Genomic DNA, 16,661 nt, shown 5'->3' on the forward strand with positions numbered 1-16,661 from the left:
GTGAAAATGGAAAAAATTAAGGCTAGACCAACATTTAGTGTAAATAATGTTTAATTTTTACACTAAATCATTGATCTTGTCTTGATTTTTTTCATTTTCACAAGGGGTTAAAAGATAAAAAAACACTAAGGGGGAGATTTATCAAAGGGTGTAAAATTTAGACTGGTGCAAACTTGCCACAGCAACCAATCACAGCTCCTCTTTTCTTTCACCAGAGCTGGAAGCTGAGCAGTGATTGGTTGCTGTGGGCAGTTTGCACCAGTCTAAATTTTACACCCTTTGATAAATCTCCCCCTAAATGTGTAGAGCAATTTCCCCTGAGTACAGAAATACCCTACATGTGGACATGAAGTGCCAAGCGGGTGCAGGGTAAGCCTCCAAGGGAAGGAGCGCAATTTGGTTTTTGGAGGCTGGATTTGGCTGGAATGGATTTCGAGGGCCTTGTTGCATTTGAAAGGCCTCTGTGTTGCCAAGACAGTTGAACCCCCCACAAGTGATTCCATTATGGAAACTACACCCCTTAGGGAATGTAACAAGGGGTGTAGTTAGCATATGGACCCCACTGGTGACGGGCACAAATGTGGAACAATGTGGCATGAAAATGAAATATTAAATTTTTTACACTATAATGTTGGTTTAGCCTTAAAGTTTTCATTTTCACAAAGGGTTAAAAGAGAAAAAAACACACAAAATTTGTAGAGCAATTCTGCCAGAGTCCGTAAATAGGGCAGGGCAAGCCTCCGAAGGGAAGGAGCGCCATTTGGATTTTGGAGTCTGAATTTGGCCAGAATGGATGATGAACGCCATGTCGCATTTACAAAGCCGTCGTGCTGCCAAGACAGTGAGAACCCCCCACAAGTGACCCCATTCTGGAAACTACACCCCTCAAGAAATCTAACAAGGGATGCAATGAGGATATGGACCCCTTGATGACGGGCACATTTGTACCATGAATGTAAAAAAATGAAAATTTTCCCTTTCACGTCACATTCTTCCACATTTGCTCAGTGCACCCCTTGTTAGATTCCTTGAGGGGTGTATTTTCCAAAATGGGGTCACTTGTGGGGGGTTTTCAGTGTTTTGGCAACACGAGGGCTCTGTAAATGCGACATGGCCCTTGAAATCCATTCCAGTGAAATCAAGCTTCCAAAAGTCAATTGGCGCTCCTTCCCTTTGGAGGCTCGTCCTGCGCCCCCTTGGCACTTTATGTGGGGTATTTCTGTACTCGGGAGAAACTGCGCTACACATTTGGTGTTTTATTTTTCTTTTATCCCCTTGTAAAAATGAAGCCTAGAACAACATTTTAGTGTAAAAAATAGAATTTTTCCCTTTTTACACCACATTCACAATCTGTGAAGCACCTGTCAGGTCCAAATGCTCACTGCACCCCTTGTTACATTCCTTAAGGGGTGTAGTTTTCTAAATGGTGTCCCGTTAGGGGTGTTTTTTATGTTTTGGCCCCCCAGGGCCTCTGCCAACCTGAAGTGGTACAGTCAAAAATGACCAAATATAACGGAGGCATTGAAATTCACTAGGCGCTCCTTTATATTTGAGGCTTGTCGTTGTGTCAAATAGCGCTATAGGGCCACATATGGGGTATTTCTATAAACTGCAGAAACGGAGCAATCAATATTGGGGTGCATTTCTCTAGGAATAGGTTTACAATTATGAAAAATATTGGATTACAAAAAAATCTCTGCACAGAAAATTAAAACTTTTAAATTTTTTACACACTTAGCTTTTATTTCTGTGACTCCCCTAAAGGGTTAAAAAAACTTTCTGGATGTGCTTTTCCAGAGTTTTGGGGGTGGAGTTTCTGAAATGGGGTGCTTTGTGGGGCTTTCTAACATACAGTCCCCTCAAATACACTTTATGCTGGGTTCACACTACGTATATTTCAGTCAGTATTGTGGTCCTCATATTGCAACCAGGAGTGGATTAAAAACACAGAAAGGCTCTGTTCACACAATGTTGAAATTGAGTGGATGGCCGCCATATAATGGCAAATATTTGCTGTTATTTTAATTAAAACAACGGCTGTTGTATTGAAATAATGGCCGTTATTTACTGTTATATGGCGGCCATCCACTCAATTTCAACATTATGTGAACAGATCCTTTCTGTGTTTTTAATCCACTCCTGGTTGCAATATGAGGACCACAATACTGACTGAAATATACGTAGTGTGAACCCAGCCTAAAACTGAACAGGTCCCTAAAAATATCTGATTTTGACATTTACAGAAAATTTCTATTGTCTAAAAAAATGAAAGATAGTTTAATAAATGCTGCCGACATAAAGTAGACATGTTGCTAATGCTATTTAATATATCATTTATGTGGCATAACCATTTTCTGTATAAGCAAAAAAGTTCCAAAGTTGGAAAAATGCATTTTTTTCACGTTATTTTGTTTTTTTCCCCATAAAGATTCGTTATAAGTATTGACTCCAATTTACCAGAAATGTAATGTACCATATGTCACGAGAAAATAATCTCAGAATCAGCCGGATAGGTAAAAGCATTCCCAAGTTATTAATGAATAAAGTGAACCAGGTCATATTCGTAAAATTTGTTTCTGTCTTTAAGGCCATTTCAGGCTCTGTCCTTAAGGGGTTAAAATAAAAACTGATGTAAGCTGCCCATAGCAACCAATCACAGCTCAGCTTTCAGCTCTCGGGAAATGAAAGCTCTTATTAAATTGGTTGCTATAGGCAGTTGACACCAGTTTCTATTTTATGGTGTGATCTGGGCCTGTATTTATACTGCATACTCGATCGCAGAGATGCAGCAACATTTTCGATCAGTAGGATTGTCAGAGTTCAGACCCTGGGCAGCCCCGGTAGGATGCCTGATCATCAATTTATCCCGGACAACCCCTCTAAGGGCCCTATTCCACCAGACGATTATAGTTCAGATTATCGTAAAATTGTTCGAATCTAAGCGATAATCGTTCGGTTGAAATGCAGTTAACGATTAACAACCGAACGAGAGATTGTTGATCGTTTTATAAGACCTGGACCTACTTTTATTGTTGCTCGTTCGCAAAACGTTCGCAAATAGTCCGCATTAAATAAGACGCCGTTCGCAGTAGATACGAACTCAATAGCGAATAAATAGCAAAGAAAAAACGATCGCAAATACGATCATAAGTAACGATTATCGTTCCATGGAAATGAGTGAACGTTTTCAGGTCTTTCGCAATAGCGGTCGTTTGAGATTGTTAATCGTTAACGATTATGCGAACGATAATCGTCCGGTGGAATAGGGCCCTAAGTCTGTGGAACTAAAACACAGAAGAGGCGTAGATCTTTCGATTATGATGTAGATATATGTGCAGCAACCAATCACAGCTCAGCTTTTATTTTAAAGGGAAACTATCAGCAGGTTAGACAGATCTAACTTCTGATATGTCCCTTTTGTGCACGGGGCGCTGAGGATGAAAGGAAGTCTCTTAGCTACATCCTTGGCTTTATTTCCATGTAGCTTATAGTTATGTCCTGAAGCTAACCAGGCAGCTTAGAGCACTAGGGGTGCAGGACTACCGCCCCCAGATGCACAGTAATGGAGCAGACCCCCCAAAACTACTCAATTAGCCTGAGGATATAACTATTATATACACAGAAATGGCGTTAAGGATAAAAGTAGGAGTGTTCCATTCATCCTCAATGCTCTGTGCACAAAAGGGACATATAAGCAGGTAAGATACTTGTAACCTGCTGATAGTTTCCGCTTAACACAGCTGAAAGCTGAGCTATGATTGTTTTTTAGTTTATTTATATATACTATAATACACACACCAGCCAGACCACTGTTTTTATAGCAGAATGGTGGTCTTTAACCTAGATGGTGATCAGTCTAGCATAGGAGGGAAACAGCAACAGATCAGGAGAAGGAGATAAGGGCTAAATGATTCTATTTGTGAAAATATTTAATTTGATGAGACCTACAAGCATAACTGTTAGTTCAGATGGGACTATCCCTTTAAGATTGTTGGGTCTTTGAGAAATGTGTGGCATGGGTTTCTTTGGCACAAGCTGTGGGGACCCGACAATATAATATATTTTCTCTTGTGGAGACCGCTACTCCTGATACATACAATTCTCATGCTGTCGTTTAATTTTTATTTTTTATTTTTTTTAGAAATCAATAGTACATGCGATTAAAAGAAAAGTTGTAATTGGGTTGATTAGCTGAAAAATTTATTTTTATCATGAGAAAGCAGTTTGAAGCTCTCCCCCCTGTCTTCATTGTTCTCTATAGAGAGGGAAGGGGTGGAGAGAGATTAGGCACCAAAACAGGACAACAAATAGTTAATTTACAGCTACATCACTGGGCTATCTCCTTTGGAGTCAGCACTGACCTCTCTGACCTCTAAATAGAGGTTTTCACACAACTCCCGTCTGTGTAATCCTTTGTTCTCTGCTCTCTGCTGCCCTCTCCATAGAACAAACAGGACTCAACTGATGTAGAACAGTCAAGATTTCCTGATATTTTGCAGTGAATGAGAGAGAGGAGAGAGGGGGGGGGGGGACCTGGGGAAAGTATTTTTTAAATGCAGATAATGGCATATTTGCCTAATAAACCTAATTACAAAGTTTCTTAAAATCGCCTAAACTAGTGATTTCTGCAAAAAAAAAAAAAAAAAAAAAAACACAGAACAGAGCCATGATTAACCCTTTGAGGACCAGGCCCAAAATGACCCAGTGGACCGCGCAAATTTTAATCTTAGTGTTTCCGTTTTTCCCTCCTCCCCTTCTAAGAGCTCCAGCACTCTCAGTTTTCTATCTACAAGGCCATGTAAGGGCTTATTTGTTACAGGAATAGTTGTACTGTGTAATGGCGTCATTCATTTTACCATTACATGTATTATGGAATTCCAAATATATTATTTATGAAGATATAAATTGGTGAAATCGCAAAAAAGAATGCAATATGGTAACGTTTGGGGGGTTCCTGTGTCTACGTAATGCACTATATGGTAACAGCGACATGATACTATTATTCTATAGGTCAGTCCGAACACAACCATATGCAGGTTTACACAGATTCTCTAATGTTATATATTTTTTTTTAATGAAATTTTTTTTTTTGGCAATTAATTCTAAATAAAATGGGCCTATTGTGACGCTTATAACGGTTTTATTTTTTCACCTATGAGGCTGTATGTGGTGTCATTTTTTCCGCCATGATCTCTAGTTTTTATTAATACCATATTTGTGAAGATCGGACGTTTTGATCACTTTTTATAAAAAAAATTTCTATATAATGTAACATAAAATCGGTAATCCGCACACTTTTTTCCCTCTTTCCGTGTACGCCATTTACCGTTCGCAATGATGCTTGTTATATTTTAATAGATCGGACAATTACGCACGCTACGGTATATTATATGTTTATTTGTTTATTTATTTTTATATGTTTTATTTATATAATGGGAAAGGGGGTTATTTAAACTTTTATTGGGGGAGGGGTTTTGGGGTAGTGTGTTAGTGTTTTTAACTTTTTTTTTTTTACACATTTGAAGTCCCTTTGGGGGACTTGTACATTCACTACTTTGATTTTTACACTGACCATTGCTATGCCATAGACATAGCATTGATCAGTGTTATCGGCGATCTGCTCATTGAGCCTGCCTGTGCAGGCTTAGTGCAGCAGATCGCCGATCGGACCGCACGGAGGCAGGTAAGAGACCTCCGGCGGTCCGTTTCATTGATCGGGACCCCCGCAGTCACACTGCGGGGGTCCCGATCGGTAAGTGACAGGGGACTCCCCCTGTCACTTACACTTAAACGCCGCGGTCGCGCCGTTTAAGGAGTTAACGGCGTTTAAGGAGTTAATGACACGCGGCAGCGCGATCGCTGCAGCGTGTCATTACCGGTGAGGTCGCGGCTGCTCACTGCAGCCGGCCCCCACCTCCTATGAAGCGCGCTCCGCTCCGGAGCACGCTTCATAGCCGGAGAAACACCCAGGGCGTACAGTTACGCCCTAGGTCGTCTGGGGACAGACTTCCATGGCGTAACTATATGCCCTGGGTCGTCTAGGGGTTAAAGAGTGGTATAAAGCATTATTTCACTACATAACACACAACTTTGTAATGTGTGTTATTTAGGTGAATGGCCCTGTTAGGAATGTGACTTTGCGCTCCTCAGTCTGTGCTGGGCGGCCGAGGAAGCTCTGAATTTCTGTCTGTGTTTGCACTGAATGAACTGTGTTTTACTTTCCAGCCACACCTGCCTTGCCTGTCAGACTTCTGGCAGTGCAGGGGTTACTGCACTGCTAGATCTGTTCAGCTGAGCTTGGTGCTGGGATCAGGGCTGGACCTAGTCTCTGATCCAGGATAAAAAGCAGTCAGATCCTCAGTTCCCTGCTGGCTACTAGTTGTTACTAGTCCCAGCTCCCCTGCTCCTTTCCCAACGTTCCCTGTCCTAATCCCCTTGCTATTGCTCTACCCGTGTTCTGACCTCTTGCTTGACATTTGACTATCCGCTCTCCTTCTGATTTTGTACTGCGTTGTCTGTTTGGTTTTGACCCTGCTAGTTGACTATCTCTATTGTGTTTTGTTTGTCTGTCTACGTTTTGTGTATTTACCTACGCAGTGTAGGGACCGACTCCATGGTTGTCCGCGACCGTTTAGGGTCGACTGAGGCAAGTAGGCAGGTGACAGTGGGTGGGTTCAGATCTAAGGCCCACTGTCTCTTGTCTTGTCTACGCCTGCCAGTCCTGACAGAATAGCCAGCCTCTAAAAAAAAAAAAAATTCTTTTGCGGGTCATCTCGCATCATGGATCCTTTGAAAGCTCTGGTTGAGCAAATGCAAGGTCTGAACAGGCTAGTTCAGAATCTTGCACAACATGACCGCGGCAATGCCTCTGGAACCCAAGCCTGGTCAACCGGCGAAAAGACTCCAGCGTCTGAGTGACTGTCGAGAGAGTCACTCAGGCGCACAGGTACCTCTAGAAAATAAGAACAATTGATGTTGCCCATCTCGTTGTTTTTAGGTAATAAGTGTATTTCTGGGTATGCTCATGTGGATTCTGGAGCTTCTGCCAATTTTATTAGCTCTGCATTTTGGTCATGCTTGGGAATTTGCCCTCTTCTGCTTAAATGTCCATTAACTATTACTGGTGCTGATTTTACCCCTTTGGCCCGGGGTAAAATCCGGTACATCACTCGGCATCTTGAGGTGCAAATTGGATCAGTTCACAAAGAAAATCTTGATTTTCTGGTTATGGATAACTTATCCTCTGACATTATTTTGGGTTTGCCCTGGTTGGACCAGCATAATCCTGTGTTTGACTGGTCTAACAGGGAATTGATTAAATGGGGGCCAAATTGTGCTTCTCATTGTATTGCGCTGAATGTCACAGATTGTTCTCCTGTGGAGGGAGCAATTCCTGAGTTTTTATCTGACTTTGCTGATGTCTTTGATGAAAAAGCTGTGGAGGTGCTACCGCCACACCGACCTTATGATTGTGCGATTGACTTGATGCCAGGGTCCAAGTATCCTAAGGGAAGAATCTTCAATCTGTCTAGACCTGAGAGGGAGGCCATGCGAGAATATATCCAGGACAGCCTTCGCAAAGGTCACATTCGTCCCTCTTGCTCTCCCTTGGGGGCTGGGTTCTTTTTTGTGGGGAAAAAAGATGGTGGTCTTAGACCTTGTATTGATTATCGTGAACTAAACAAGATTACCATTAAGAACCAACATCCCCTTCCCCTAATTCCGGATCTATTCAATCAGATTGTGGGCGCCCAGTGGTTCTCCAAGATTGACCTACATGGGGCCTACAATCTGATAAGAATAAGGGAGGGAGACGAGTGGAAAACTGCCTTTAATACGCCTGAAGGGCATTTTGAATATCTGGTTATGCCATTTGGGTTAAGCAACGCGCCGGCAGTTTTTCAACAATTTGTTAATGATGTTTTCCGTAAATATCTTGGGCAATTTTTAGTAGTTTATCTGGATGACATTTTAATCTTCTCTCCTGATTGGGCCTCACACATAGGTCATGTTCGTAAGGTTATGGAATTGCTCAGATTGAACCATCTGTACACTAAACTGTCCAAATGCCAGTTCGGGATCCAAAAGGTCTCTTTTCTGGGTTACATTATCACCCCTAACTCCTTCTGTATGGACCCACTGAAGGTGGCTGCTATTGAGAAATGGGAACAACCTACTAGTCTAAAGGCCCTGCAACGATTTTTAGGATTTGCCAATTATTATAGAAAATGTATTAAAGGCTTCTCAGTCATTGCCAAACCACTGACTGACTTAACCAGAAAAGGAGATGATCTTGTGAACTGGAGTCCCGAAGCTGTACAGGCATTTGGACAGTTGAAAAAATGTTTTTCTGAGGCCCCAGTGCTTATTCAGCCGGATTTAGATCAGCCATTTATCATCGAGGTAGATGCTTCAGAAGTGGGGGTTGGAGCGGTCCTCTCACAAGGTTCCGAGACCCTCACTAATCTTAGACCTGTAGCCTATATTTCAAGGAAGTTCTCCAAAACAGAGTGTAATTATGACATTGGTAACAGGGAGTTGTTGGCCATTAAATGGGCCTTTGAAGGGGCTAAACATAAGATCAGGGTTTTAACTGATCATAAAAATCTCTTGTACCTTGATAAAGCTAAGCGCCTTACTCCTCGACAGGCAAGGTGGGCGTTATTTTTTACCAGGTTCCATTTTGAAATTACCTTCCATCTGGGTTCTAAGAATGTCCGAGCGTCTGCTCTGTCTCGCAGCTTTGAGGCCAGCAATGCCCCCAGGGAAGAACCTGAGACTATTTTAGCATCAGGTGTGGTCGTTGCCACCCTCCAACCTGACCTTGCCGCCCAGGTGGTAGATTTACAATCCCTAGCTCCTAGGAACATCCCGAAGGGAAAACTCTTTGCACCCCCCAACCTTCGACTCAGAGTTCTTGAAGAGACCCACTGTTTAGTTTTAGCAGGTCACCCGGGCATTGCTGGCACAAAGTATCTGCTCTCACGGTATTATTGGTGGCCATCTTGGGCCAGAGATACTAAACTGTTTGTTGAGGCCTGTGAGGTCTGTGCCAGGTCCAAGGTTCCTCGTAGATTACCTGAAGGTCTTCTACATCCTCTCCCTTTGCCTGAGAGACCCTGGACCCACATTTCGATGGATTTTATCACTGACTTGCCACCTTCAAAAGGGAAGACTGTTATCTGGGTCGTAACTGATAGATTTTCTAAAATGTGCCATCTGATTCCCCTTAAGAAACTCCCTAATGCACGTACGTTAGCATCTCTGTTCATCAATCACATTTTACGACTTCATGGGGTTCCAGAGAACATTGTGTCTGATAGAGGGGTGCCGTTTGTCTTTAAGTTCTGGAGGAAGTTCTATGGTCGATTGGGGACTTCGTTGGCATTTTCATCTGCCTTCCATCCTCAGACTAATGGGCAGACTGAAAGAGTCAACCAATAATTAGAACAATTTCTAAGATGCTTTGTTTCTAGTGCCCAGGACAAATGGAAGGAGTATTTGTCCTTGGCAGAATTCGCCCTCAATAATAGAGAAAATCATTCTACCAAAATGTCGCAGTTTTTCTGCAATTATGGTTTTAATCCGAGGTTTTCATCTGCGCATGCTGCTGAATCTGTTAACCCGTCGGATAAAAAAACCTATAGAAGACTGTGCACAATCTGGGCCCAAGCTCTTGAGAACTTGGTTAAAGCCCAGGAATTATCAAAAAAACAAGCCAACAAAAGACGCATATCTGGCCCAGAATACCTAGTGGGTGGCTTTCCACCAAAAACTTGAAACTTAGGGTTCCGTCTGGAAAACTGGCACCCAAATACATTGGGCCATATGTCATCACTGAGATAATTAACCCTGTTTCTTTCAGGTTGCAATTGCCAAGAGTCATGAAAATTCATAATGTGTTCCATAAGGCTCTATTAAAAAGGTATATCACTCCTGTGTTGCCGTCTATTCCTCCAGATCCCCTGGTCATTCAAGGGGAGCTTGAGTTTGAAATTGAGAAAATTCTGGACTCTCGCCGGGTGCAGAACTCCGTTCAATACCTCATTCATTGGAAGGGGTTCGGCCCGGAAGAACGGACTTGGGTGGCAAGCCGAGATGTCCACGCTCTCCGTCTCATTAGACAATTTCATAATTGTAACCCCTCTAAGCCTCGTCCTTTGAGTGAGGGTCCTGAGGCCCCTCATAAGAGGGGGGGTACTGTTAGGAATGTGACTTTGCGCTCCTCAGTCCGTGCCGGGCAGCCGAGGAAGCTCTGAATTTCTGTCTGTGTTTGCACTGAATGAACTGTGTTTTACTTTCCAGCCACACCTGCCTTGCCTGTCAGACTTCTGGCAGTGCAGGGGTTACTGCACTGCTAGATCTGTTCAGCTGAGCTTGGTGCTGGGATCAGGGCTGGTCCAATCAGCTGCTGGACCTAGTCTCTGATCCAGGATAAAAAGCAGTCAGATCCTCAGTTCCCTGCTGGCTATTAGTTGTTACTAGTCCCAGCTCCCCTGCTCCTTTCCCAGCGTTCCCTGTCCTAATCCCCTTGCTATTGCTCTACCCGTGTTCTGACCTCTTGCTTGACATTTGACTATCCGCTCTCCTTCTGATTTTGTACTGCGTTGTCTGTTTGGTTTTGACCCTGCTAGTTGACTATCCTCTATTGTGTTTTGTTTGACTGTCAACGTTTTGTGTATTCACCTACGCAGTGTAGGGACCGACTCTGTGGTTGTCCGCGACCGTTTAGGGTCGACTGAGGTGACAGTGGGTGGGTTCAGATCTAGGGCCCACTGTCTCTTGTCTTGTCTACGCCTGCCAGTCCTGACAGGCCCCCTTCCCCATGTTTCCCCCCCCCCACACACACACGTCATCAGCTGCTTAGCCGCGATTGGCTAAGCATAGTAGCTCAACCAATCGTGGCTGAGCAGCTGATGACGCGCTGGAGGAGGAGGGCGGCATGAGGGAGGGCTGGAGCAGTCCGCGGTCGGCCTCCTGAAGATAATGTGACCGTCCCAAGATGTCGGCCGGGGTCGACAGTGATACCGTAAGTATACAGCAGCACACTTCCGGGGTGGGGTGGGGACATGGGAAAGGGGGTCGTTCACTTAATTAACACACATTACAAAGTTATATAACTTTGTAACGTGTGTTATTTAGTGAAATAGTGCTTTACACCGCACTACCCCTTAAGAGCAAGTTGCCAGAAACATGTCTGCCTTTAACCCAGCAAAAAAATAAAGCATGAACGATTTTAGAGATGGAGATTCTTTCTTCGTGTATTTCTCATGTATAGGTCATTTTACAGCTTCAGTGTAATGTACTACAAGATCATGGGGTGGCTTTTGAGTGAATAAAGCAAAGTTGTAATGCTGATTCTCCTGTGTGTGCAGTGGATGCAGACAGTCTCCAGCCACCATGTCCTGAACAACTCAGAACTAAACTAGATGGAGCAGGTGGCCTTTTCTGAAAAAAAAAAAAAAAAAAACTTTTCACCAAGCACAAAGAAAAACTACTAACATTGCCAGATACTTATAGAGGTCAGCCATAGTGATATAGAGGGGTCAGCCATTGTGATATAGAGGGGTCAGCCATTGTGATATAGAGGGGTCAGCCATTGTGATATAGAGGGGTCAGCCATAGTGATATCGAGGGGTCAGCCATAGTGATATAGAGGGGTCAGACAGTGATATAGAGAGGTGAGTCATAGTAATATAGAGGGGTCAGCCATTGTGATATAGAGGGGTCAGACATAGTGATATAGAGAGGTGAGTCATAGTAATATAGAAGGGTCAGACATAGTGATAAAGAGAGGTGAGTCATAGTGACATAGAGGTCAGCCATAGTGATAAAGAGAGGTGAGTCATAGTGACATAGAGGTCAGCCATAGTGATATAGAGGGGTCAGCCATAGTGATATAAAGGGGTCAGACATTGTGATTTAGAGGGGTCAGCCATAGTGATATCGAGGGGTCAGCCATAGTGATATAGAGGGGTCAGACATAGTGATATAGAGAGGTGAGTCATAGTAATATAGAGGGGTCAGCCATTGTGATATAGAGGGGTCAGACATAGTGATATAGAGAGGTGAGTCATAGTGATATAGAAGGGTCAGACATAGTGATAAAGAGAGGCGAGTCATAGTGACATAGAGGTCAGCCATAGTGATAAAGAGAGGTGAGTCATAGTGACATAGAGGTCAGCCATAGTGATATAGAGGGGTCAGCCATAGTGATATAAAGGGGTCAGCCATTGTGATTTAGAGGGGTCAGCCATAGTGATATAGAGAGGTGAGTCATAGTGATATAGAGGGGTCAGACATAGTGATAAAGAGAGGTGAGTCATAGTGATATAGAGGGGTAAGCCATAGTGATATCGAGGGGTAAGCCATAGTGATATCGAGGGGTCAGCCATAGTGATATAGAGGGGTCAGCCATAGTGATATAGAGGGGTCAGCCATAGTGATATAGAGGGGTCAGCCATAGTGATATAGAGGGGTCAGACATAGTGATATAGAGGAGTTAGACATAGTGATATAGAAGGGTCAGCCATAGTGATATAGAGGGGTCAGACATAGTGATATAGAGGGGTTAGACATAGTGATATAGAGGGGTCAGACATAGTGATATAGAGAGGTGAGTCATAGTGATATAGAGGGGTCAGACATAGTGATAAAGAGAGGTGAGTCATTGTGATATAGAGGGGTCAGCCATTGTGATATAGAGGGGTCAGCCATTGTGATATAGAGGGGTCAGCCATAGTGATATAGAGGGGTCAGCCATAGTGATATAGAGGGGTCAGACATAGTGATATAGAGGGGTTAGACATAGTGATATAGAGGGGTCAGCCATTGTGATATAGAGGGGTCAGCCATTGTGATATAGAGGGGTCAGCCATAGTGATATAGAGGGGTCAGCCATAGTGATATAGAGAGGTGAGTCATAGTGATATAGAGGGGTCAGACATAGTGATAAAGAGAGGTGAGTCATAGTGACATAGAGGTCATCCATTGTGATATAGAGGGGTCAGCCATAGTGATATAGAGGGGTCAGCCATAGTGATATAGAGAGGTGAGTCATAGTGATATAGAGGGGTCAGACATAGTGATAAAGAGAGGTGAGTCATAGTGACATAGAGGTCATCCATTGTGATATAGAGGGGTCAGCCATAGTGATATAGAGGGGTCAGGCATAGTGATATAGAAGTCATCCATTGTGATTTAGAGGGCTCAGACATAGGCCCAGATTTATCAGCTCTCTGTCAGCATCTACGCTCCTTAATGATCGTGGCCCGACAAGAACTACCTGCTCAGCCAGTCAGTGACTGTAGCTGTGTCCTGCCTTACTCACTGATGGGCATTTCTGAGTGGGGCAGTGACATCACAGGATTGGGAGCCACGTGGAGGACCATGAGCCGTGACACTGCACTGCGAGAGTACAGGGACTGATAAATAAGACTTTTCACTGTTGCCCAGAATACCCCTTTTATTTCTGCCTCTCTCTAACACACACAAGCTGTTGCAGCCATAGCACACACACACATACATACATACATACATACATAAATACACACACACATGCAGCCTGCTAAAGCCATAGTGCGCGCACACACACAACCTGCGGCAGCCATAGCCCACACACACAGCCTGCTGAAGCCATAGTGCACACACTCACACACAACCTGCTGCAGCCATAGCACACTGAAGAAAAAAAAAATAAATCTTCTCCCAGAGAGAACACACCCCACTGAGGACAGAGGTTACTGCTACTTATGGCTCCTCCTCCTCTATATTACACAGGATATCTTCATATTAAACTGCTGCTCATATACAATCATCCAGCATGCAGGAAGAGAACATTACAGATCTCCCCCCACACAATGGACTCTTCCAGCTCAGAAATTGACAAATAGTGACTGACTATTTTTCCCTGACCACCCTAATCTAATAGGGCCAGTGCTTAATTATTGATATTTGAATATACAGGAGTATACAGGAGTATACGGGAGTATACAGGTTTTTCAAAAGAAATAGGTGGGGAAAAAAACAGGGCTGTAGAGTTGGAGCTAGTTTTGGCTGGAGTTGGAAAAATGTTCCAACTCCAGTTTTAAAAAAATCTTTAAAAATGTTATAATTGAAATTAAATGTATGTGAGAAAGGGTATTTGTGGTTGCTATAAATAAGGGGCTTTTTCCCCCCACCTATGTCTTTTGAAAAACCTGTATACTCATGGCCCCCCCCCCCCCCGGTCAGAGGGCCCCATGATACCGCGTCTCAGGTGCTGGTAAACTATATTATGCAATCGAGTAGTCGCACAGAGAGGGAAGGAGCAACAATGACTGGGGGACGGACAATCCACTTCCATTTTCTCACATGCTATAATTTTCTGATAACCCAATTACATTTAGTGCCAACCAAACACTTCTCAGGTGTCAGACTCTATAGCCCAAACTATTTCACATCAGTACATATAACAATGAAGTTCTTTACAGAAATTGTCAATGCCCCGACTATTGGTGGCCATCATGGCGGTGGTACTTGCATTCCTTAATTTTGCCCCCTATAATCCTATAAATGTATCTGTACATAGGTGATGGCCAACAGCACTGATGCCCAGCAGACTCTGCACCTCTGGTCATGGTGAACTGTTCCAGACTCCATAACCATCCACAAGTGGTGACATCTCCCATTGGATTGTGTACACCCCTCTCCCCTCCCTCAGCCTTTATCACTACAGTGCAGATAAAAAGTGGGAGGTGAGATGATGACAACAAGCTCTATAGTAACACAGAGCAGACAAAGAATACGAATGAATGATCAACCTGCCTGCTCCAACAGCCACCATTAAATGCACATATATAGATGGAGCAAAGAGCAGACTGCTATCCACCTCCTGTATTATAAATCAATGACTCTCAGAAATACAGAGTGTAGATATGTCATCATACATAGAAGATGGATGGATGGATGGATGGATGGATAGATAGATAGACAGATAGATAGATAGATGGAGAGAGAGAGATACGCACACATATATATGTGGTGTGACGTCATCAGGGATGACTTTAGTCTTTACCTTCCTGAGAAGCACGACAGCTTAGTGATGGTAGAGATGGAGCCGATCCATACACCCAGCAGGGCGGAGGAATGGATGGAGGCGGCGGAGGGGAGATGCGGAGCGGCCGCTATGGAGGATGCGTATCTGCAATAAACAACCTGCCGCCGCTGATCTCTCCTTCACCGATCCCGATAATCAACAATGAGCACAGATCCCTATATCCAGGAGGGGAAACAAGTGCAGCAAGCAGATCTGATCTCGGGATGGAGAGGAGACGTCTTCCTGGATTCTTTGTCTATTGGCAGCGCCTACAGATGCGGTAGATTCCGCTGCACCAGCCCAGTATACAGCAGCAGCGCTTGTGTCAGATGCTTCGCCCAGATGCAGCAGCAGCAGCCGATGTGTCCGTCCTGATTGGCTTCACAAACCATCATCCGCCTGACAGAGCTGGGATCCACCAGTAGCCATGTCTACCGCTGCTGCAAGTGACAAGGTGGAGGATGCAAAATAAACCAGCGGTACCGCTCCGTTTCTGTCTGGTTGCCGACGACGATCTAACGCGAACTCATAGGCTGAAAATGGAATTCAGCTGATCCAGCCTGGCGAAGCCAAACGAGCTGAAGCCTGCAGCTAACCTGTCACCAGAAAGACAGAATAAGCACAGAGGAAAGGGGAGGGGGAGGGAAACCTGGATGGCAATTGTGAACAGCAGAGACTGCTGGGCGCAAGCGCCACCTAGTACGCAGCACTATGATGCCAGGCAACAGCAGGAACATGCATCATCAGGATGGAACATGCAACAGCAGGAACATGCATCATCAGAATGGAACATGCAACAGCAGAAACATGCATTATCAGGATGGAACATGCAACAGCAGGAACATGCATCATCAGAATGGAACATGCAAGAGCAGGAACATGCATCATCAGGATGGAACATGCAAGAGCAGGAACATGCATCATCAGGATGGAACATGCAACAGCAGGAACATGCATCATCAGGATGGAACATGCAACAGCAGGAACATGCATCATCAGGATGGAACATGCAACAGCAGGAACATGCATCATCAGGATGGAACATGCAACAGCAGGAACATGCATCATCAGGATGGAACATGCAAAAGCAGGAACATGCATCATCAGGATGGAACATGCAACAGCAGGAACATGCATCATCAGGAACATGCATTATCAGGATGGAACATGCAACATCAGGAACATGCATTATCAGGATGGAACATGCAACAGCAGGAACATGCATCATCAGGATGGAACATGCAACAGCAGGAACATGCATCATCAAGATGGAACATGCAACAGCAGGAACATGCATCATCAGGATAAAACATGCAACAGCAGGAACATGCATCATCAAGATGGAACATGCAACAGCAGGAACATGCATCATCAGGATGGAACATGCAACAGCAGGAACATGCATCATCAGGATGGAACATGCAACAGCAGGAACATGCATCATCAGGAACATGCAACAGCAGGAACATGCAACAGCAACAGGAACATGCAACAGCAGGAGCATGCATCATCGGGATAGAACATGCAACAGCAGGGACATGCATCATCAGGATAGAACATGAAACAGCAGGAACATGCATCATCA

At 44.1% G+C, this 16,661-nt stretch overlaps 1 protein-coding gene across 2 annotated transcripts in view; it reads right to left on the reverse strand.

Annotated features, from left to right (window-relative positions):
* Positions 1–15,290, reverse strand: part of ADGRL3 (adhesion G protein-coupled receptor L3) — a 643,814-nt gene extending 628,524 nt beyond the window's left edge. For both annotated transcript variants that reach the window (XM_069977905.1, XM_069977904.1), the window contains exon 1: positions 15,056–15,290. The gene's annotated coding sequence lies outside the window, so the exon portion shown is untranslated. The remainder of the gene's footprint in view (positions 1–15,055) is intronic.
* Positions 15,291–16,661: the final 1,371 nt, after the last annotated feature.

Source organism: Dendropsophus ebraccatus, chromosome 7 (assembly GCF_027789765.1).
Source record: "Dendropsophus ebraccatus isolate aDenEbr1 chromosome 7, aDenEbr1.pat, whole genome shotgun sequence".
NCBI lineage: Eukaryota > Metazoa > Chordata > Amphibia > Anura > Hylidae > Dendropsophus > Dendropsophus ebraccatus.